The sequence below is a fragment of the Cimex lectularius genome, unplaced genomic scaffold (genome assembly GCF_000648675.2).
Source record: "Cimex lectularius strain Harlan isolate CLEC.00 unplaced genomic scaffold, Clec_2.1 scaffold9, whole genome shotgun sequence".
In the NCBI taxonomy this organism is placed as follows: Eukaryota; Metazoa; Arthropoda; class Insecta; order Hemiptera; family Cimicidae; genus Cimex; species Cimex lectularius.
Window position 1 is genome coordinate 414,564 of NW_019392733.1, and position 24,044 is coordinate 438,607.

Here is a 24,044-nt window from a genome sequence, read left to right on the forward strand (position 1 = left end):
TGTTTGTAAATCCCAAGCCCTGAAGATGATCTCAATAAAGGTCGAAACTTTGGCACGATAAAGAAAATGTTTTTCTGAAACTTACATCACACCAGACCGCATCTCACGATTTCTGAATAATTATCGACTAACGGTCACTAATCGCTACACACGTTGTGAGAACAATAGAAGACAGGTGCGATGAAGCAAAATTAAGCATAGTCCTCAAAAATGCCGGTCGCTCGTGTTTAAAGGACAATTCAGAACCATTCCTGTTTCCACTAAATTTCAGAAAAAAGTATTAGGCCGAGCGAAAAAGTAAAATACTTAAGCAAGTTTTCGGTTGAAGGAAGAACTTTTTCTAGCTGACTTACCCATGAAATAATATCTTATTAGTCTTAAAGATCTCATAGAGGTCGTGGTCAGGTTGACCGACTAACGTTTTTCAATTAATTATTCTTTACATGTAGGGTTTGGTTGAGACAAAAAAGTCAGTGTCAGGAGCGGGATTCGAACACACGACCCTCGGGTCAATACGCCGCTGCTCTACCACTTGAGCTATCGTGACTTCGATCCTCTCGGACATTAACTTCCCATCCCAACCTCACCTTTCGAATTTTCCCTCCTTTTTGCCATTTTCGCTTTATTTTATCTCAACCAATGTCTTAAAGAAAATTGTGTCGACAACACCTTGTCACCTTTCCGTCAGTGTTGGTTGATCTTTGACAGTGTTGGCGGTTGTAAAATTTATTGGAAAAAGTCCATTCTTTTTTCAACTTCGGTGATTATTTTTAGATGCCCACATCTCTTATAGGTAGAGCAGCACACTTACCAAATCTTTATCTTAAATAAATAAATAAAAAATTGAACGATAATATAATAAACTTGAAATACTTGCATGGCAAAAATCGACCAGTTTTTCTCAGAATCTTTGCTTTCGAAAAAAGGATGATAACGTATTTTAATATAAACCAAATTAAATGTGATTAAAAATCCATTAGGTTTTATTTAAAAAAATAATCAGAAAATTAATCAAAACACTGGAATACGATTTTTTGATATAATGAAATATCTAACAATTTATTGGCGTAATATACTAAAATTGGAACAATTTATTACACGGTTTTGCTCATAAAATTTAATTAACAATTTATTTCATAGTTTTGCCCGTAAAATTACACCATTTTCTAATGTCGGGTAGGATCAGAACAGGACACTCATATTTTTTGTAGTTTATTTCAAACTAAGTACATGTAATTTTGTCGTTATATTAATTACAATATGTTATTTTAATGTAAACCAAATTAAACGAGATAAAAAATTCATAAGTTTTTATAAACATTGTTTAATTATGATGCTTAGGAGCAACTTTATTTAAAACAATTAAGTTTAACATAAAATTTATTAGATGGTTGTGCTCATAAAATTTAACTAACAATTTATTACAATGAATCGTGAGATGCGGTCTGGACCAGTCTAAATAAATATCAATTAACGGTCACTAATCATCACACATTTATTACAAGGTTTTGCTCAAAATAGTGCATTAAGAATAAAAGATGCGTTGCGATTGTGATAGTGATTATTGTGATAAACGCTGTGGTCTGTACGCGACGTGTACTTGCGTCGGATGTGCACACCCCACCAAAACGTGGCAAGGCGTCGGGTAGCGTCGCATGGCGTAGCATCGGGTAATTGTGTTCCTGGCTTAAGGATAGGCTGAGCAAATTGATCGGAAACTGCCAAACTACACTTTCCCCACCCCATAGGAAATCTCACAATTAAACACATGTGTGACAAAAGTCCACTGTAAAAATCTGTTTTTAATATTAGAAGTATCGACCACTTTTTCACTTTCTTCTTCAAGACCATTACTTGTTCAAGAGTGTTCGTAACCAAAAATCTTTGACAGGTACAGCTGACAGTAGTTAAAATGGGAAATTGCCTGGTTAATATAACAATTTCCTTTATTTCACATGATGTTTGTCGTGATAAAAGCTATATTTTGGCCATTATGAGCGTTCATGAGCGTTCCAATGCCTCTAAGTTTTTTTCTCGAAAATTAAATCTGGTGATAATTTTGAAACGACGTCACTAATACACATAAAAATTACCACAATTACCAACCCTATAGCCTTCACGTAATGGCATTTATTGGTTTTCGGTTAATAAATTATAATAAAAATATAGAATAAAACGTTTGAAGAGTTTTTGTTGATTCAATTCCATTTCTCTCAAACATAAGGAATATCATCTAAACTTTGTTGAGACAATCTGAAAGAGAAATAATTCTGCATTCCAACGGTGGTATAAACTTCCAATTTGGATAAAATTCCGAGGAATTAGGGAATTTTTAATAGATCAACAAGATACCATAGAAAAATTAAGTAATCCTCTCAAAAGCATATATTTTCTGTTAACTATAAAAAAATCTTATTTAAGTGCTTTAAATGGTGCTTCATACGAATCTGAATTGGTTTATTAATTAAAAATTGGCCTGCATCTTTTTGTTTTTGTTATTTTGCATATTAATCTCATTTAATACGTTCCTGTTTATTATTTTCTTATCTATTTTCGTTGTGTTTTCTTTATTCTTAAGGTGAATATTGATATTAAAATTGGTCTCATTCAAATTGGAGTCGCACCATGAAACGTTAATACGTATTATGCGAACTGTTCAGGACAGACTCTGCCGCTGGGATTTATTAGATTATTTTTAAGAAAACGACCGAGTTTTCATTATTTTCCTCAACAAATTACAACTTTTCCGAATTTTCTCCCCAAGTCGAATGAAATTGTATTATTTTCTTTTCATTTGAACAGTCTTAGAGAACATTGTTTCAACACCTTGTTGATCTTGCTACCTTCTATCGTGAAGGTGTTCCTTGGTAGATGTAAAATTTATTTGAAAAAGTTCAGTCCTTTTTGCATTTTGGTGTTTATTTTTAAGTGCGCAAATCTCGGGATATATAAACATTCCGAGTAATTACTTAAAAATACATAAATAAATAAACAAAAATTGAACGATAATGTAATATCTTTGAAATACATTCATGACAAAGACTATTGACAAATTTTCTTCAAACATTTTTCCTTTGAAAATGATTTTTTTTTAATTACCAAAAGGTTTTAACTTAAAAGTGACAACTGATCCATATTTAATTTTTACAGCGGTTTAAAACACTTAAATTACACGGTAAAACAATAACGTAAACTAGAGCGATATAACAAAATTTTTGATTATTTTAATTTTTTTCACTTATAATGGTATAAAACTCAAAGGTAGGTGATGGTATTGAACCTTATTTTGGAACAAACATTTATATTTGTATAAACCCGAATTAAAAAAGTGGTTATAAATTAATTCCTGTCATACAGAAGGGTTTAAAGACTTTGGGTGTCGCGGGGGGAGGTGACTTTTCAATGCATTTTTCATCCCATTGTCAATGAAAAACCAATGGGCCCTGCGGGAATCCGAACTCAGACCCGCTGACAAATAGGAGTCGGATACCTTAAACCCTGTCACCGCGGTCCCGTAACGATTTTGCGTGTCATCCTCGCGCAGGGCTAATCTTCTCTGAATCGTTCAAATTTTAGTATATGTTCCGCCAAAGCAAGGAGGATCCAAGCCTACACGGCTGTTTATGTGGCACATGAACAGTATGTATACACGTAGCAAAATGAGAACAGTGCTGAGGTGGTTGACAATTTAGAAATAAACAATACAGGCATCCAAATAGGGGAGATTCAAGGCTGCCATTTGTAGCGAACAGCGGGTTCCTACAAAACTGTTGAAGGTAATCTTGCAAAAACCACTCTTCAACTGTCAAACGGACTAAATATGTCACATGTGAATCGTACTTACGCAACTTCGGATATGAGTTTTTGCAAATTACAAGTGGATTTAAATTAGAACACATTTTGAAAAATTAAATTCACTAATTTCGTGGTCCTCTTGACCGATTAATATATTACAATTAATTAACGTTTTTAGTCGAGATAAAAAAGTCAATGGCACGAGCGGGATTCGAACCCACGATCTTCGGCTAGATACGCCGCTGCTACCACTTGAGCTATCGTGACCTCGATCCACTCGGACACCAACTTCCCATCTCAACCGCACCTTTTGAATTTTCCCTCCTTTTAGCCTTATTTTGAAAAATGTCTCATTTTGTTGTAATTTCGAAAGAATGATCAAATATGACTTGAAAGACTATGGATAATGGACAATGTACTTATATAAAACCATCGGAACAACCGGGGCTAAAATGACCATTGTCGAAGAAAGGTCCCCGGCAAAAAAAGCAAACGAAATTTAAATTTGTTTGATACTGTCAGGCGCGTTTAGGCATTCTGCCATCTTCACAGATACTAGACAGGTAGCTGTATCAGTGTCTCGCTTGTATTATGACTCACAAACAGGTCAGATAATCACATTCGCATTTTAGTATAAAAAATTTACAAGCAGGCCTGATTTTTTAGTAATATTCAGTCAGGGAGGAATTCTGGATTGACATGATCCCTTAAAGTTTCTCTAAATATTTGGACTGGAAATTTATATTTTATAATTTAAATCACCACCTGTTTTATAGTTTCATAATTTGAATCTTCTATTGACATTTCTGAAAGCTGCATAGAATACGTTTCTATCCGACGATTCTTCATATCAATTCATGCCCGTTTATGCAATCCCATAGGCGTAAAGGAGGAGGGAAAATAGCAAATATTAATGGAAACGATAAATTATTCTTAAAAGGAAAAGCGAGTGGTGGAAAGGTTCCCTAGGGGATATTTTTATGACTGGGACTGGGACGGCAAGGTAGGGCGGCTAACGAAAGAGCCGGTGCAGGTGCGGGGTCGTGCGGAGCCAAGTAGGCCTCGAAGCCAAGTTTGGGCCCTGGATTACCGTCCCCGCCTCCGCCCAGACTGTAAACCGACCGTCTTACAAAACCCCTTAATTCCAACGAGACCCCTTCACCCACGAAAACATCCCAGGATCGTTTGCGAACATGCAAGGAAACTAATTTTCCAGCAATAAAGAGATGAACTTAGATCTAAAAAAATAATTTGGGCTTCCTCAGTTAAAAGCTTTCTTTAAATGATTTGCGTTACTAAATTTTTTCACGAGTTACTGAGACCCCAAAACTGAGCTTAATCAATTGGTCATTTTTTTAAAAAGGAAAAACTCGACACCTTCTTTCCGACAATATCTGAGTTTCAGCTTTTGTTTCATTCAGGGCTGAGCACACCTTCTCAAGTTGCCAGATTGGTAAACCGTGTCACAAGAAACAAAAAACAAGTTTAAAAAGCACACAGGGCTGGTTTTTCTAGATAATGAAAAGCTGTTAATACAATCTGGCACAAAGGGATTGTTTATATGGCTTATAATATACAATTTCCCATCCTAAATATTGAAAGATTTTTAACAGGTATTTACAAAAAATAAAAATTAGGGTGGGTGCTGGAGTCTCACAAGGTTCAGTTCTTGGGCCAGCATTAGTCGTCATTTTCACAAATGCGTTATATTGCTTGTCGTTGAGGGCGAGCGCTCCTTTCAACAATTTACACTGAAATTTCCATTTTAAAAATTTGTTTCAGTTTTAAACTCAGGCTCAATACCAAGTCGAGAGGCAATATTTACAAAAATATAAAAAGATAACATACCATACTGATTACATAAAAATTGGAAGTTCACTTGGGCCTATATTGTGAAATACCTTGGTGTACACTTTGAAAAAAAAAAATAATGTTAACACCCATAAACAGATTGAGAAAATCAAGTCTGCTTTAAAAATATTATTTCCTCCAGTTGAGCCTGGAAAATCACTCTTTACACTCACTACAATTTGTAGAAGTCGTGAGGAGCGGAGAATGAGGTAGTTTAGAAAAACCCATTTTTAATTTTTGTGCCGACGTTTCGACCTTTATTCGAGTTTCCTTCGGGGCCTGGGTAAATTACAAAACACGCTGATTGGAAAAAATACAATTTAAGATATAAATACTATAGCATTTCATACTCACATAAGGTGTGGTGCGTTTCTTGTGGTTCATATTGGTTTTGTGTGAAAGTGTTGTGAATAGTGACTTTGTATTCTGCTGTTTGACGCGGTAAACCTGGGAAATATTCTTTGATCATAGGCGGTATTATTTAACTTAAAGGAAATCGAGAATGGGGATTTTCTGGATTGGATTTGTGATTCAGCATTCAATATTGGAAAGGAAGTTAATTAAGGACGATAAACGAAGGAAAAGGAAAAAATAAAACTAAGGTTTAATAGTTTATTTGCTTTATGATGTTGGCGTGGCTACGGCCGAGTTTGCAAGTATATGTTCTGTAATTATTTATGCTGTGTGGGTCTCTGTTAATATAAACCATTTCTAGAAAGTTGCGTCTGTATTAGTATTTTTCCGTCTTTAGTAGTTATATTTTGCCAAAATCAAAGTTGTGTTCTTTTTCAAAGTGGTATGTGGCCAATGCTGTGGGATTGGTTTTTATGTTTTACAGCCACATGTTGTTTTTTCCGTTTTTCTAGATATTGCGATGTAATTCCAATGTATGTTGCGGGACAATTCAACACAATTAATTTTATAAATTATATCGGATTTGGAGGCTGTTGGTGTTGGGTCTTTGACTTTGAAAAATGTGTATTTACTGTTTTACGGTTTTTAAATGCTATTTTAATATGTTCTGAGGAAAGAAATTTACTTAATCTGTGTGACAATGTGTGGCCGAATGGAATGGACATGTATGTTGTTTTGTCTGTGTATGATCGTTTTGGTGATGTGTTGTGGAGGATGTTGTTTTGCGTAGTGCTGGGTTATAATTGTTTGTGTTTCTGTCGATTGTTTTTAAGGTAGTTATTATTATATAAAAATTCACTAGTTTCCTGGTACACTTGACCAATTAATATCTTACAATTAATTAAGGTTTTCAGTTGAGATAAAAAAGTCAATGGCACGAGCGGGATTCGAACTCACGATCTTCGGTTTATATAAAAAGTTAGTAAGTTTTGATTGTATGTTTGAATACTTTTTAGGAGAAAGGATTCATGACTTACGAAATATGATTCTGTGTAATAATCCTTTAGCCGTGTTTAACATACTGTGTAAGGGTGGTGTAATATATAATTGAAGTTCAGTGTTCGTTCGTTTTTGGTACCAATTAATGTGCCATCTGTTTGCCTTATTACGAGAGTGTCTAGGAATGATATTTAGTTTTCTGTTTTGATTTCATGTGTGAATTATAAGCGAGGATGAAATTTGTTAAATGTGAGTAAAGTTGTTAGTATTTGAACTGACGGCACTGCTGTTAGAACGTCATCAATGTATTTAGTGAGAAGGGTAAAGTGAAAGTTAATTGTGTAATAGCAGTGGTAAGTAATTGTGTCATCACTATATATGCTAGTATAGGGCCTATATAGCTGCCCTTGGCTATGCCGTTTCTAGAAATGGTTATTGTATGTGAAATATCCGTTTGTGCAGCAGTGTAGCAACATTGTTATGAAGTATGCTTTTGAGAGATTTGTTTGTGGTGTTATGTGGTGCCCTTTGTCTTTGATAATGTCAAGTGTTAGGTTTATTGGGATGTTTGTGAAAAGCGGTGAGATGTCTAGAGATACAACTGTGTGGTTTGTGGGTATGATGATTTGGTTTATTATGTTTATGAAAAGAAACGAGTCTTTTACGTTGTAAGTCGTGTCTGCGACATGTTGGTCAGGTATTTTGAGGGAAATTATTGGTCTCAAAGGATATCCGGGCTTGAGGACTATGACAGCTCCAAACAATTTATAGGATGTGAGTGAATTATTCTGGAAATATTTATATGTGTGCATATCTATTTCTTTGTCTTCTTGGAAAAAGTGTTTTTCTAAACTACCTCATTCTTGACCGCTACTCACGACTTCAACAAATTATGAACTTATGAAAACAGGTCACTAAGAAAACAATATGTAATGTCATGAATTGAGGTGTATGCATGTAATTTATTAAAATTAATTAAGGTTTTTAGTCGAGATAAAAGGCACGAGCGGGATTCGAACCCACGATCTTCGGCTTGATACGCCGCTGCTCTACCACTTGAGCTATCGTGACCTTGATCCACTCGGACACCAACTTCCTATCTCAACCCCACCTTTTGAGTTTTCCCTCCTTTTGGCCATTTTTATCTCAACTAAAAACGTTAATTAATTGTAATATATTAATTGGTCAAGCGGACCACTAAATTAGTGAATTTAATGAAATGAAGTATACTTCACTAAAGCTCTCCGTGGCCATTTCATTTGTCGCCGAGAATCCAATCCGATTACACGACATTTGAAAAATGGGAAAAAGGAGGGAAAATTCAAAAGGTGGAGTTGAGATGGGAAGTTGGTGTCCGAATGGATCGAGGTCACGATAGCTCAAGTGGTAGAGCAGCGGCGTATCTAGCCGAAGATCGTGGGGTCGAATCCCGCTCGTGCCATTGACTTTTTTATCTCGACTAAAAACCTTAATTAATTGTAATATATTATTGGTCAAGCGGACCACGAAATTAGTGAATTTAAGTAATTTATTAACTTGAATTGTAGGGTTCATCCCAAATTACCCTGAAGAAAATCGGATAATCTGACATAGTGTGAATATATTTTATTAGCGTGACTGAAGGGAATTTGATTTATTGTTGCATTATCGATTGTGTTATAACCGAATATTTCTAGAAATTTTAGCAAAAGTTGTATGTAATAACTTTAAAGAACTGGGTTCAACTTTGAAATTGTTTCGAAAAATTTAATAGTGATCAGTCGGTATAAATAAAATGTCTTTAAATCAATTATAAAGATCAGTTAAGTATTTTTCCTTAACCATCCCTAACCAAGTAAATGTAAGTAGTTCTGATGGCACATGGGCAGACAGTTTTTGCCCCCACCCTTATCAATGGTCTGAGCCCGACTCCTTTCCACCATCATGGTTTTAAGATGTGTTGTGATCATCCTGTTTGTGGCATGTATGTCCTCAATTCGCTTTTTACCAGCACCGTCGTTTGAAGATTATATCATATGGCCCATCAGACCCGACATCTAGACCGATTAGTGGTTAGACCAGTCCGTGGTCCAATGTTAAAATTTTACCAAGTGTGGAAAGACCAACCATTCTTTAAAAAAAAATCCCATTTCACCAATTTAAATAAACAAAATTGTCAGAGGCGAATTCCAATCGCTCCCATGATCCATCGGGTTCCCTATCGATAGGGCGTTGCAAGAAAATAAAAACAAAAGGGCATTCCGACTTCCGAGTTTGGAGCTCCATGAAAGTACTTGGTACCATCCGGTGAGTCAATTCCCTTTTTTCTATGAAAAGAAATCATTTCCTTTTCCATCTTCTGGGAGTGCGCCCTCTCCTTTCATTAAAAAAATAGATAAATTTTGTTTGATAAAATGATTAAAATAGGTTTTTAAAAAGCTTTATTTATTTTATTTATGGTAAGAGAAGCAATTATGTTCATTTTTCCTGTGGTTTCATTCTTTTCATTTTAGTTCAGAGCAGTTTCTTATTTTACTTTATTTTTCATAATAAAAGTAATTTTTTTAAGTTCCAAACTTTTTATTTACTCCTTTTCCTCGTTAAATTTTAATTTGTGGGCATACTTGAAGCACAAGTCATTTTAGAACCTTCAAAAATACTTTATAAGTGAAAAATGATTATTGCGTAATTTTTCAATGATTTAATTGCTCCTTTTTGGACGGAAGAGTTTGAATTGAAAGAATGTGTTTATTTATTTGTTTAAGCAGAAGCGTAAAAACTCTAAATCCTTTTGTACTGACCACTTGAAGTTACCTCGTTACCGCTAGATGCCACGACCACTTACGGAATGTTCTCCCCACCACTCTGCAGCCAATCTGAGTAGAGCACTTCCGAATATATGCAGGGGCACTGCTCCACTGAAACCAGATTCGTCGACACGATGAAGTCTCACTTGTACCTCAAGACTCGTCAGCCCGACGAGATCTCACCCATCACTAATCAACAACGACAGCAGACTCGTCAACCCAACGAGCTCTCACAAATCACTAATGGACCACCATCGACGGCAGCAAGGGTACTCGCAGCATTACCCTGATTCTCGCCTTCTAAACACAGCCGACTTGGCTATAAACGCCAACTGCTGCTCTGAAGTGTGAAGTCAATCGACTCACCGGCCCCAGACCTAAGCCAACGGTTTTTTCGGCCACAGACCACCACCAACGGCGCCACTCATCGGGCTCGATCCATCGTCTCGACGTTACGAAACATTACCGGACCTTTTCAAGTCCACAAAACTCCCAGTCACTAAACTGTAATTTTCACTTACGAGTAAATCTATCTAAAAAAAAAAAGGTGTTTGACTTAAAATGAAAGTCGAAGCGCTAAGTTAAAACCAAACCGTGACGGCTTTAATTCACCCTTTTAAGTCCACTTAATCTCGTTTCTCTTTTTGCTCTCCGTCATCAGCAATTAGGGCCCTTTTAATTCTTTTGAACAAAAACACCAAGCCACCTTTTCCAAACGACATCAGAATTTCCCAGTAAGGTAGCTTCATTCGCTCTGTCACAAAATAGAAACTAAGTCCATTTCTCGTTATTAAACCGTGCCAGAGCTTTTAAAACGTGTTGATGTTATTTGAGCGCGTACTTTAACAAATCTATAATTGTTATTAAAATAATACATCAAGGTAAATAAACACCTGTTTGAACTTTCTTCAAACTCTTTCGTTCAAGTTAGTCTTTTGTATCTTATGTGCATCTACTTGTTGCTTCGGTAGGATCGCGTGTACCATCGAATCCTTATGAAATGAGTCAGAAGAAAAATGTTTTTGTCTAGTAGCGATTATTTAACCATCAGATAATGTTCTGCATGTTTGGTGTAGTATCATTTATAGCAGCTTTTAAACCCTAATAGATATTTTATTTTAAATAGGAAGGCTGAGAATGTTAAGCTGTAAAATACAAGTGATACCCTTCTTACACAGGTCTTGGTTCTGGAATTTAAAAAACCAATTCAGCTCATTTCACTGCTGTTGGCGATTATTAAACTCAAGTTGGCGCATATGATACATTGCTAAGAAAAGATGATGTGGGCCTTCTTTGGAGAGTACCGAGGCTAGGACTTCCAAACCGACCTTCATTAACACCTCCATAGTCGTTCTAGCTGATATCTTACGTTGTCTGAGCTGCCTCAGCCGCTCTAGTACTCAGCTTAAATTGATACTATACCCATAGAGTTTGTGAAGCCTTAAGCCGGGAACACACTTACCCACTTGCCATGCGACGCTACCCGATGCTACCCGACGCCTTGCCACGTTTTGGTGGGGTGTGCACATCTATCCCACGCAAGCACACGTCGCGTACAGTCCACAGCGTTTATCACAATAATCACTATCACAATCGCAACGCATCTTTTGTTCTTAATGCACTATTTTGAGCAAAACCTTGTAATAAATTGTTAGTTAAATTTTATGAGCACAACCATCTAATAAATTGTTTGTTAAACTTAATTGTTTTAAATAAAGTTACTCCTAACCATCATAATTAAACAATGTTTATAAAAACTTATGCATTTTTGATCTCGTTTAATTTGGTTTACATTAAAATAACATGTTGTAATTAATATAACGACAAAATTACATGTACTTAGTTTGAAATAAACTACAAAAAATATGAGTGTCCTGTTCTGATGCTACCCGACATTACAAAATGGTGTAATTTTACGAGCAAAACTATGAAATAAATTGTTAATTAAATTTTATGAGCAAAACCGTGTAATAAATTGTTCCAATTTTAGTATATGTACCGCCGAAGCGAGTACAATAAATTGTTAGTTAAATTCATTATATCAAAAAATCGTATTCCGGTGTTTTGATTAATTTTCTACCAAACCATTAAAATTAATTTTTTAAATAAAAACTAATTAATTTTTAATCACAGTTAATTTGGTTTATATTAAAATAAGTATGTTGTAATTAATATAACGACAATAATACATGTAGTTTGAATAAAAATATGAGTGTCCGGTTCTTTTGTCTTCGACTGTACTCGATGCAACCCGACGAAAATCTGGACAGTGGGGATCGCAGAGCGTCGGGTAGGTTAGCGTGACATAGCACCGGTAGATGTGTACGGGGGTAATGCAACCTTATGGAAAATCGGAGTTTGGATTTGCGTCGGGTAGCATCGGGTAGGTTAGCGTGGCATAGCATCGGGAAGAAGTGCACGGGGGTAATGCAACCTTATGGAAAATCGGAGTTTGGATTTGCGTCGGGTAGCATCGGGTAGCGTCGCATGGCGTAGCATCGGGTGTCTTCCCGGCTTTAGGTAGATATTTGACTCGCTGCCATGCACGAATTTGTTTTATAGGTACGGCTTCCTTTCAGCCCGAAAAGCCGCCTTCGGAATTTCGTAGTCTGTACTATCAGGATTTGCGCATCGGAGCGCGGCAGCGAGTTTCTGGGTCCTACTTGCCCATATTTTGAAGAAAAAGGGTTGTTTTATTGCATTTTTCATTTAGTACATTTATTAAGTTGATGGGTAGGAAGTAAATTGTCTTTTCTAAAATAGGCATTTATTTCGTCAGACGCGTTTCCATCTAATATAGACCATGTTCAGTGACTAAATAATAAAAGTGTTACAAATTATATACTAAATAATTATATACTGGTAATTACATAAATAAATTTGATGTAAGATAATAATAAATAATATACAAAAATTAAATAGTAATATTTTTTTATTATTGATATTATATGTATATACGATTATGCTTTAGGAATTATTTTTTGCACGAAAGAGATTTTGAGGTCGCTGTAATGTGTGTTGTTGGAGACGTAGTAAGGAGCATGAACTGAATGATTCTGGGGAATTTTGGTTGGTAAAACTGTATTCTTTAGTTGTTGGAAGGTTTGGCGGAGCCCCACAGTTCTAGTCCGTACTTAGATATTGGTTTTAGTATTGTCTTGTAGATTGTCAATGTGTTTTTTATTTTAAAAATGTTAAACCGAAACGTTAGATTTGCGGGACAGTAGCCTTCTCAGTAGTCCGAAACGTTGGTTTATGCTTGTAATTTTAATCGTGTATTTTCTGATTCCAGGTTATTCTTGAGTCTAGATGGAACCCAATTTATCGGAAGCAGTCTGTTTTTGGGATAGGTAGCCACTCCTAGAGAACAACAATCGGAGTAGGTCAATCCTTGTCCAACACTGAAAAATCGTTAGGCTAGGTAGAACAAAGGATTAGGTAGAGAGGCCTGCCATGTGTTGGGATTGAAAGTATTTATTGGCGTGATATACAACTTGGCACGTGGCGTAAAAAGCTGAAAAAAGGTGAAAAAGTCTCGTGATTTTCTGATTACCAAACGTTTTGCTTACCTTATGAGACCGTGCAAATTTAGATTCCATGCATTTAGAATATTATGAAGATATTAAATGGTAGTCCAGCTTTCCCCCCATTGCGTCTAGTAAGAATCCTTATTTTATTAGGCTAATATTATAATAGAAAATTATAGATATTGGTAATAAGGATTGTTATCCTTAAAGGTGGATTTCATTTTTCATTCGATGTTCCTACTTGACCCAGCAATTCTATGAGAAGATATGCGATTAAATACATTGCACCGCCACTGAACAATTGCCGGCAAGGGGGCTGGTTTAGAACAAGAACAACGTCTGGGAGTGAGAAAATTGGCCGGTCGTCGGTCGTTGGGCAGTGTTGGTAGCCGGGGGTTTTACCGAGGTGGAATTGTGGAGATAAGGGAGGGTTAGCCACGAGACCGCAGGTCTAAACCTCCCTTTGTTATGTTTCCGGTTCAATCACCGTCAGTCCAAGTCTTTCTCACTTAATTATCATAGGGGAGGCAAGATAAAGGAGCCGGAGGGACTAGTCCCTCCTTGGACGTCATTTATTCAAACGCTCGTTGCAGTGTATTGATCTACTTCCACTGGAAGTCGCGTTAGATTTTTTTTAATTACAACAACGACGTCATTTTTTGAAAGGGACCCAAAGATTATCTTTTTACAGAGTTAAAATAGGAAAAACACAATTCTAGACAATAACCTGCAAAGATTCATTAAAAAAATCATAATCACTTAAAATGTATTATCAAAATATGACTTAATAAGTTAAGATGTTGTTGAGTATGGCACCGTTCTTGCTGTGGAACTCCATAATGGTGTTTTTTATAAATAAATATAAGCCTTTAATTCCAGCAGGTTTATTTTCATGGGAAGCGATTCAATTATTTTATATTCATCTTCAGCCCCTTAACTCACAACCTTGTTATTTATTACAATTAATTAAAGTTTTCAGGTGAGATAAAAAAAGTCAATGGCACGAGCGGGATTCGAACCCACGATCTTCGGCTTGATACGCCGCTGCTCTACCATTTGAGCTATCTTGACCTCGTTTATCTCAACTGAAAACTTTAATTAATTATAATATATTAATTGGTCAAGCGGACCACGAAATTAGTGAATTTAATGANTTATTTATATTTGTCATATACTGGAACTAAAGGCTTATATTTATTTATAAAAAACACCATTACTTAATAAGTTATTTGAACCACAAAGTCAAACAATATAACGGTCAAATATACAAACTTATGTGTTTGTTGTTATGTGTTTAAGTTTGTTAACTTTCTTTTTTTCATTTAATGCTATACAACATAAATATACATTAAGCAAATAGTAGTGACACTGACTTTTTATCTCGATCAATACCTTTCATAAAAATATTAATTAATTGAAAAATGTTAATTGGTCAATCGGACCACGAACTGTAATGGATTTATTAATTTTACATTTGAGTATGCGTTTTCGTCAAGTTTCAAAAAACGTATTTTAATGTTATTCGCCAATGATTTTTTTATTAATTAGCAGTTTTATTAATAACTTTAGCAATTGATGAACAAAGATAAAAGTAATGAGGGTTTTAACGTTTCTCTACCTCACTCATACACGAGACACTGTATCCTCATAATGCTTTTCATTTTCATCATTTTCATAATATGTATTTTTTTTACTGTTATATACAAATTTGACAGATATATCAGTCCAGGAGCCAGTGAGGAGTGAGACCAGCTGGAACTCTGTTTTATTTATTTGGGACGTTTAAAATAGGAGGACACGAGGCCTTCTTCGTTTTATTCGATGTGGAGAATTGTAAAGTAGGGACGCTGAAGAGTTGGGGCTAGTTTAAAGTCGAAGTTGAGGAAGCGTGTTCGGATCAGATCTTTCCCGAATATGATTTTAAGGCCGTTATGGGTGATTGGTGACCTAACAGGGAGCGTTGAGGATACGGCGGAGAACTTTAGATTGATAGGAATGGAATTCGTTGGACGTTGGAGGATTTGGCCGAGACCCACAGTTCGACTCCGCCAGTCGAAGTAGGTCTGATGAGTGATTTGTAAGCGGTTAGTTCTTATATATGCATGTTGATTTTGGTCTCAGTGTGTGTTTGAGTGGTTATTGTAACGTTATTGTCGTTTTAATCTTGGATGTGGGTTCCATAAAAGTGTACTAAGTAAAGCCCAAGGTAGAGGACTTGGATGGATGGTGGTATTCTCTGGTTGTTTATGTGCGCTGGTGGGCAGGAGTAACATTCTAGGGTAATCGTTACTTTTAGGTGTTTTTGCTCGTTCTTTATCCGCACCAATCGGCAATGAGGTCCAGATGTTGTTGGATTCTGTGGCTAAGATTGGATTGGAGTGTGTTAATACGATTGGGGTGTCGTCCGCATAGGTTGTGAGCAGTGTACTGCAATTCATCCTACGAGTAGAAATATTCAACTTCACCCATCACAATTACACGCATGACAGTTAAAAATGGGGTGGTTAAAGTACAAGTAGTCGTTTTTCTCTGTGTAGTTCCAAATGATAAACTTCCACAATTTATTTTAAGGTTAAAAATAACAAATATTTATATAATTGTTCTGGACAATTCTGAATAGTGAACAGATCAAAATACTTTTTCTAAATATCTGGAAATTTAGAATAAACGGCCAAAATTTTAAACAATTTCATAAAAAATACCATTCCCTTCGGGCTCAAGGCATGCACTTAATACGTACAAGATACACTCATGCACGCGTCGTGTGTTCCGCAAGGCATCATCATTCGTATCAGCCTGGTTTCAATATACACTGCAGACATTTCTTCTAAATTCACATAAATACGCAGACCCTTTCAGCCAAGCCAAAACCCGCAATGGCTTTCAAAATTCTTCTGCATCACTCATTTTTTGATGACTGGTTAAACAAGTGAAGTATCGGACGTAATTAAAGCAAATTGAAGCAAAAAAGAAAAAACACACAATCTTTGCCGTATTTCAATTTTGCACTTTACAACGACAAAAGACTTATCTGGAACTCCCAACAGCCGACTAAAAATAGTAGAACTGAATAGACGATATACAGGGTGTCCTTTTCAGATGGCCTGGTTGAATGTCTCTTAAACCAATGACGAAAAAAAGTGGTTAATAATTTTAGTTTAGCTTCAAATTTTTCCCGTTTTGTTTAAAAAAAGTTATACAGGGTACCTCAGGCCCAGTTCAACTTCAAAATTTCAAACACGACCCTATATATCCTGACACCTCATTTTATAGGTTTTTATGCTGAAAACAATGGTGTAATCGGATTTTAAATTGGTCAAAAGATGAGAATGTGACAATTTTGCCAAATCCGATTGCACCATTGTTTTCAGCGTAAAAAATCCTCTAAAATGATGTGTTATTTAGCTGTATCTTATGTTTTTCAAATTAAAAAAAAATTATATATATATATATATATAACAAGTATGTACTATGTATACATAACATTATATAAAAATGGTNAGATTAAAAGATATCACGATTTTCCGACGCCAGGACGTGATATCTTTCAAAATCGATAAAAAGCGAAATTACTCTGAAATGGTTGAGAATCGGACCATGGACAATATGAACTTTTTTGTTCATTTTAGGGTGAAGAATCTACTGGAGAAGTTTGTAGCACGAGTAGCAATTCACCCTGTATATAAAACGATTGCAAGTATTTATTAAAACGAACAAAAGTGGCCACTTTTTGTCTCTCAGTGTACTTTTTTTCTTAACATTTGTTTTACAGATGTTATGTTTCAGTACTGTTTTGCACGCAATTGACTTTATTAGCAAATATCACATATATTACAGAATTCATGCAGAACATTATCTACCATTTAACAGTCTGGCTCATTTCATAGATTTGTGATTTATGTGTGGTGGTTTCGGAATAATTTGTGATTTAGTTGGCACATGCGATTTTACTCTGCGTATACATATATCTAATTTTGGAGTATTTCGATAATAATCACAATATATGTTGAGGTAAAAATTAACTTCTGTGATATAATCATCAATGTCTTTTGCGTAAACCTTTCAAGGCTTAAGACAAAACAAAATGGTACGGAATTTCCATGCAGGATAGAAACCATCCGGGTTTCACCTCACCGTAATCATTAAATTGGTTAAGGACCTTCGAGTAAGTGGACGCAATCTTTGCCCCCGAAGCGGATATTCCATTTGGCATGGTTCCCTAACTGTTCTTCCCTACACCGACCAGCATTAATAACCTTCCGGTGATTTCAGTTCTCCAGGTATCGCCGGAAATATGCACTGCACAGGCAGTCTTTCTATTGTTTAATGAGGAAATATAAAGTAGAATATCGTTATTATAGTTGTTTGGAAAACTGCCATTCCAGTAAAATAGAAAAAGAGAGCGGTGCCAAATTGAAACTCTTCTCTACTGGCCGCAAGTCAAATACAAAAGATTTAATATACTGAAATTTTTGGGGGAGGAGGTTTTACGATTTCCAAAATACCTTTTTTTAAACATACACATACCCATGGGTTCATGCCAATTAAAATGATTAGAATCAGTTACTTTGTTGAGCTTTGAGGAATACGATCAATGTGCATCATCTAACCAAAACAACGTAAAGTTTCGTCACACAGTTTAAATATTAACTGATTGATATTCTCAAATAATAACTTTTGATTACGGTACAATAGGGTTAGAGCGCTACACGAAACGTTTTTTTAATGAATTTAATATTGCAAAATTAAAAGAGTTATGGAGTAATCTAAGTAAGTAGGGGTTTGAGACGAACGACGAGGATTTCTGAAGGCAACTATCGACTTTCTTCGGTTTTGAGGAATGTGGATAGTGGATAGGTCAATGGTTCAAAGGATTTTAGACTGGCGTGACTTCTTTGAGAGTTACAAGTCTTGGGTGAACCCCACAATTTCATTTCGTCCAGTGAAAGTTTTAACCCGTTATCAAGTATTAGTCAAGTAGTTTACATAATCTGTTCTATTATTTTGACTATTGTGTGGCGTTCCATGTAAGCCTTTTGTCGACGTAAAGTCCAAAATTGGTTGCTAGTAGAGGAAAAAAAATTGTAGCTATTTCGAGGGAAGGTGATAGGTTAAGGCTGAAGATTATTTCTAGGATTTGTTTTCCTTAAATTTGATCATTCATTTCTGGAACCAATCGTCCAAAAAGGAGAGAAAAGTTTAATACCAAAAATGTTCATTTGAAATTAAAACGTGTTAATTAGAAATTAAAAATAGTTAATTTAAAAAAAAGTTATTCGATGTTAAAAAAGGGTTAGTTGGAAGAGAAAAAGATTAGTTTTATATTAGAACAGGTTAATTTGAAGTATAAAAAGGTTAATTTGAAATTACAAAGGGATAATTTGAAGTGTAAAAAGGTTAATTTGACCTAAAAACAGTTAATTTTATTTAAAATGCTATGTGCAGTAATTTTACTCTGCATGCTCATATTTCTTACCAGTTCCGAAGGTTTTTAATTCTTTTAAAGACACGGTTTATTTAAATTAGAAAACGGTTAATTTGAAGTTAATACAAAAGGTTTTTTAGTTGAGATAAAAAAGTCAATGGCACGAGCGGGATTCGAACCCACGATCTTCGGCTAGGTACGCCGCTGCTCTACCGCTTGAGCTATCGTGACCTCGATCCACTCGGACACTAACTTCTCATCCCACCTTTTGAATTTTCCCTCCTTTTTGCCATCGTGGGTTCGAATCCCGCTCGTGCCATTGACTTTTTTATCTCAACTAAAAAACCTTAATTATTTGTAATATATTAATTGGTCAAGCGGACCACGAAATTAGTGAATTTGCAATAAATAAAAAAATTTAAGTAAAAATAAAGGGTGTGCTTTTTAGATTGCTTTGCTGAATTCTCCTGAACCAATGAGGCCAAAAAACAAAATATACGTGTTTAATATTTTTTAGTCTAGTTTCAAATGTTTACCTTTTTTGGAGAAAAACTATACAAACTCTATGATGAGAACAAATCTTAATCTTATTGTATATAGAATAGCAATATATATATACTCAAAATAATATGTAAAATAAAACTTTTTATTGCCCCCACCACGCCGGTTCATACAGCTAGTCGGTCATAAAGAAGCGTGACATTGCGGTCCAGGGGTTGATTGAAAACAGCGTGGTAACAAACTGACGTAATACATGGAACCTCATTAGGCCGAAACCTAATATTCACAATCGTTAGGAAGGATACAGCGGGAAATTTCTGGAAATTGATTGTGTGATCCCGTTACTATTTCTCAAATAGGTAGCAACGCGTACTCAGATATCCATACAAATGAGGCTACAGTGTAGCTGAATACCATAGATTAATCGGGTGTATTTACAATGACTTATTTTCACAGGCAATCCCCCCCCCCCAGTGCACAAAACAGACTAAACGTTAATGTCAAAATTAACAATTTACCATCTGCCTCTCCGCACTGGGAGATAGAAAACGCTGTTAGATTGACTGTAAACCGGCTCTAATCGTTTGAATCAGGGTTCGTGAAAGGGTTGCCCGATTTCGAAGAATTACATTTGAATAAATTAATTCCGTAGGGCAGTTCTGACAATCCAGTTAGCTTTAACTGGTTGGCGCAATCAAAAGAAAAATTATACGATTTAGTGATGTTATTTTTTGATAAGCATTATTGGCAAACAATGACAACAAATTAATATCATTTCAACCGTTAAACAAAAAGCACTACTAACACTAAAAAATATCACCTACGAATCAAATCATTATTTTCTTTAAAAATATATTAATCTACTAAATATTTTTAGGCCTTGTTCTAGGATTTGGCCTAAAATTAGAGTCACGAGCAGGACTCGAACCACGAACTTTGGATCAACCGGCGCTTCTACCACGTCAGGTATCGTGACTTCTGTCCTCGAGATACTAAGGTTATGGGCTCGAGTCCAGATCGTGACACTAATTGTTCAGTTCAACCATATTCTGCATAATAATTAAAAGTAATTACTTTGGTTAATTGGGGTCAAAACTTAGAACAAGATCTAAAAACATTTAATAGATTAATATATTTTTAAAGAAAATAATGATTTGATTAGGTAGAGTTGGTAGAGGTTGAGTAGGTAGAGATGGGTTACCACAAAAATATCCTGATTATTTAAGGCAGGTTCGAGGTTCAAATTGAGAATTGGCAGTTTACTTTTGGTGCAGATTAGATGTTAGTGCCATTTCGGACCATCAAACCAAGTTCTTTCATTTCTTTTTCTATTTCATCTGGCAGGATGTAAAGATGAAGATCTTTTTAGTACAACTAAGTCACACATTTGTGCTATAAATACGTGTGTTAGTTAGCAATAATCGTCTCAACTTTTAATGAACAATGGTGCAGTCAGCTCTTGCCTGGCCCAATAATTTCCCGTACGAACTTCTTTGATAATTTTGTAAAATAAAGTATATATAATTTCAAGGAAGATCGGGGAGGCTGCTTGGAGGTGTTGTTCTGTGAGTTTGCACTGTTCGTATTATTCCTATATTGTGTTATTTTTGGCTAGTCTTATATTTCGTCGACGTCATCTAAAGCGAGAATTTCAATTTATTTGGCGATATAAAATTATTAAGAGTTGTAGATTGTAAGTGTCAGGAGAGAATTCCTCTATTAACATTTGTCAAATCACTATTGAAGGTTGACCATTGTAGGTTATTTGCATTTTTCCGGTCCCAGATCGAGATCTAATTTCTGATTGGTCTATTATTTCTTCATGTTGATCACCAACATGTTTTATAGAAGGGAGGTACATTCATTGTACTTCCAGGTCTTTCGTTGGACGCATTTTTGCCCAGCTCAATCGGTTACTCTGTTTTCAATCCTGCGGCTAACTGTAGAACTTGGGTCAAGCAGCGAACATATTATAAAGCTCAACTAAATCGAATTTTATGCTGGGACTTATTTAACTAACTATTTAATTTCTTTAGGTGAAACCAGCTCGACAGATTCTCGGCTTCTTTTTCTATCTGATCACAACGCGATTGGTTTCATTTTATTTGTGTTTTTATTTACATTTAGATATAAGTTTTAATAATATAAAGTTCGTGAAATTGTTAAAAAACTGTCCGAAGATCATCACTTTTATTTTTATTTTAAACAGTAGTCCAACACAAAAAAAAGTGCCAAGGCATTTTTTTAAAGTTTGTTTTAGTAACTTTTTACATGACTCGAGCGGGATTCGAACCCACGATCTTCGGCTTGATACGCCGCTGCTCTACCACTTAAGCTATCGTGACCTCGATCCACTCTGACACCAACTTCCCATCTCAACCCTACCTTTTGAATTTTCCTTCCTTTTTGAAAAATGGCCAAAAGGAGGGAAAATTCAAGAGGTGTGGTGAGATGGGAAGTTAGTGTCCGAGTGGATCGAGGTCACGATAGTTCAAGTGGTAGAGCAGCGGCATATCAAGCCGAAGATCGTGGGTTCGAATCCCGCTCGAGCCGTTGACTTTTTTATCTCAACAGAAAACCTTAATTAATTGTAAGATATTAATTGGTCAAGCGGACCACGAAACTAGTGAATTTTTTACATGACGTTGAACATTACCTAAAAATCTGCCCCTAATTATCGTCATTCCAAAAAAAAAAAATCATCGCCGGAATTTTACTTAAAAAAAAAGGCTCAAATAGAATTTATTTTTCCCCTTATGAAAATAAAACATAAGTAATTCAAAATATTGAACTGAAGCGGAAGGTAAATGAAAGTTGGTTCGGGATTTGAATGGAGATGGGAAATACCGCTCTTTTTAAGTATCTAATCGAACTGCACACTCGGAATCAGCTTAAAATGAATCAGCACTTTTTCCTGGCTTCCAGCCCGCGTTCACCAACTTTACCTTACCCATAATTCCATGGTTACAATTTAGAGGGTTTTTGAAATTTAGGTGCTCCAGGGCCAACCGTAAAGCCTGAATTACGCTGTTCTTGTATGAAAGAAATCACGAACAATTAAGCCTTTCGTGTTTTATTATTGTCAATAATAATTTCAATGATTGAATAAAAGGATTAAACGAAACAGATGGAACAATTTGTTTTTTCGTTCTCATTTTGGACTCGGAACAAGACATTGAACAATAAGTTATATTCACGTACTAGGGAATGTAATGGAAAATTCTCTTGAAGAAAAACATGTTTGTTCTGCTCTTTTCTCTGATGATTCACAATCCTTTGACAAGGTCTGGCATGAAGGCCTCATCAATAAACTAAAAGCGATGCTACCAAAGCAGTTCGTAGTCATTATGAGTCCCTACCTAACTGACAGAATTTTAGGGTCAAAAAGTTCAATATGCAGAATTAAAAACAAATAAATGAAGGAGTGCCAGAATGTAGCGTAAGGTTCACGGCTTTACTTGTTATGCAGCAGTGATTTTCCAAAAATAGATAGAGCAAAAATTACAACTTTTGCAGATGATACAGCGGTGATATCAGTAGGACCGACATCACTCATTCAACCGTAATCCTTCAAAACTTTTGTAACAAGATAAACGAAAGGAAAAAACTTGAAGAATCAGGATCAATCAGCATAAATCAGTTCATATATATTTTACAAATAAAAAAGTGGACCATGTCCCTCACAATCGATGGAATTATAGCACACAACGATACAGATAAATATCTGGGCTTGACCTTAAATACCAACCTGTGGTGGAAAGATATCGTGAAGAAAAAAAGACAAAAATACGTATAAGGTATAGACAACTATACTGGTTGATAGGACGTGTATTTAACGTTGCTATATAAAAGTATTATTATACAAACAAGCCTAAAGCCTAGTTATGAATATGTTATTACGCTAAGGGGCTGTACCAAACACACAGCAATATTAGAATTATACAAACAGTCCCAAATAAAATCTTACGTAACATGGTCACAGCAACTTGGTACGGTAGGAAGGACAAGCACAGGGATTTTCACGTCCCTGGGGTCACTGCGGAAAAACAAAAATTTGCCGCCAAACACCAATCTCGCTTCAGCCAGCCCGAGAATGTGAAAGGACCAAACTTCTACATATCTTAGAAGATAATTATTCAGAAATCGTGAGATGCGGTCTGGTGTGATGTAGGTTTCAGAAAAACATTTCCTTTGTCGTGCCAACGTTTCGATCTTTATTGAGATCATCTTCAAGGCTCAAAGTGTTTGTCTTCTGAGTAATTGTGCCATTCTTGCGTGTCGTGTTGAGAGTGCACCTTTGAGAGTTTTCTGAAACCTACATCACACCAGACCGCATCTCACGATTTGTGAATAATTATTGATTAACGGTCACTAATCACCACACATATGTTAGAAGGTTGAAAAGAACAAAGCATGAACTACATATGAAATACGCAGTTAAAATTTTTGTGAATTGTTAAATGTACATCTTATTGCACCGAAAGGTTTGTAAGAATGTATACGTTTATTTAGTGCATATTTTTCATTGTAAAATTATTGATTGGTCTAAATAGCCAGTTGGTGTAGAAAAATATTCTGGTTTGATAAAAAAAACATTTTAATGAATGGATTGGTTGACGCTAATTATGTGGTCGTTACTGCTATCACCCTGCCAGTTCTGTTTTCAATTTGTTTGAAAATTTTGTTACGGTGACTGGAGAAAACAGCTTTTTCACTTCTACCGTCAGAATATAAATCAAGTTGCGCTGCTTTAATTTTTGGTGTTTCAAAAGAGTAACTGCACTAATTTAAATAATGAGTGTCAAA

The 24,044-nt window shown here is 35.6% G+C and overlaps 1 protein-coding gene and 1 non-coding gene across 3 annotated transcripts in view; one reads left to right on the top strand and one right to left on the bottom strand.

The window, feature by feature from the left end:
• LOC106665399 overlaps window positions 1–24,044 on the top strand; it is a 621,066-nt gene that overhangs the window by 280,940 nt on the left and 316,082 nt on the right. The window lies entirely within an intron of this gene.
• LOC112126920 lies at window positions 3,493–3,604 on the bottom strand. The gene has a single exon (XR_002910311.1). It is a non-coding gene; the product is annotated as a U6 spliceosomal RNA (small nuclear RNA).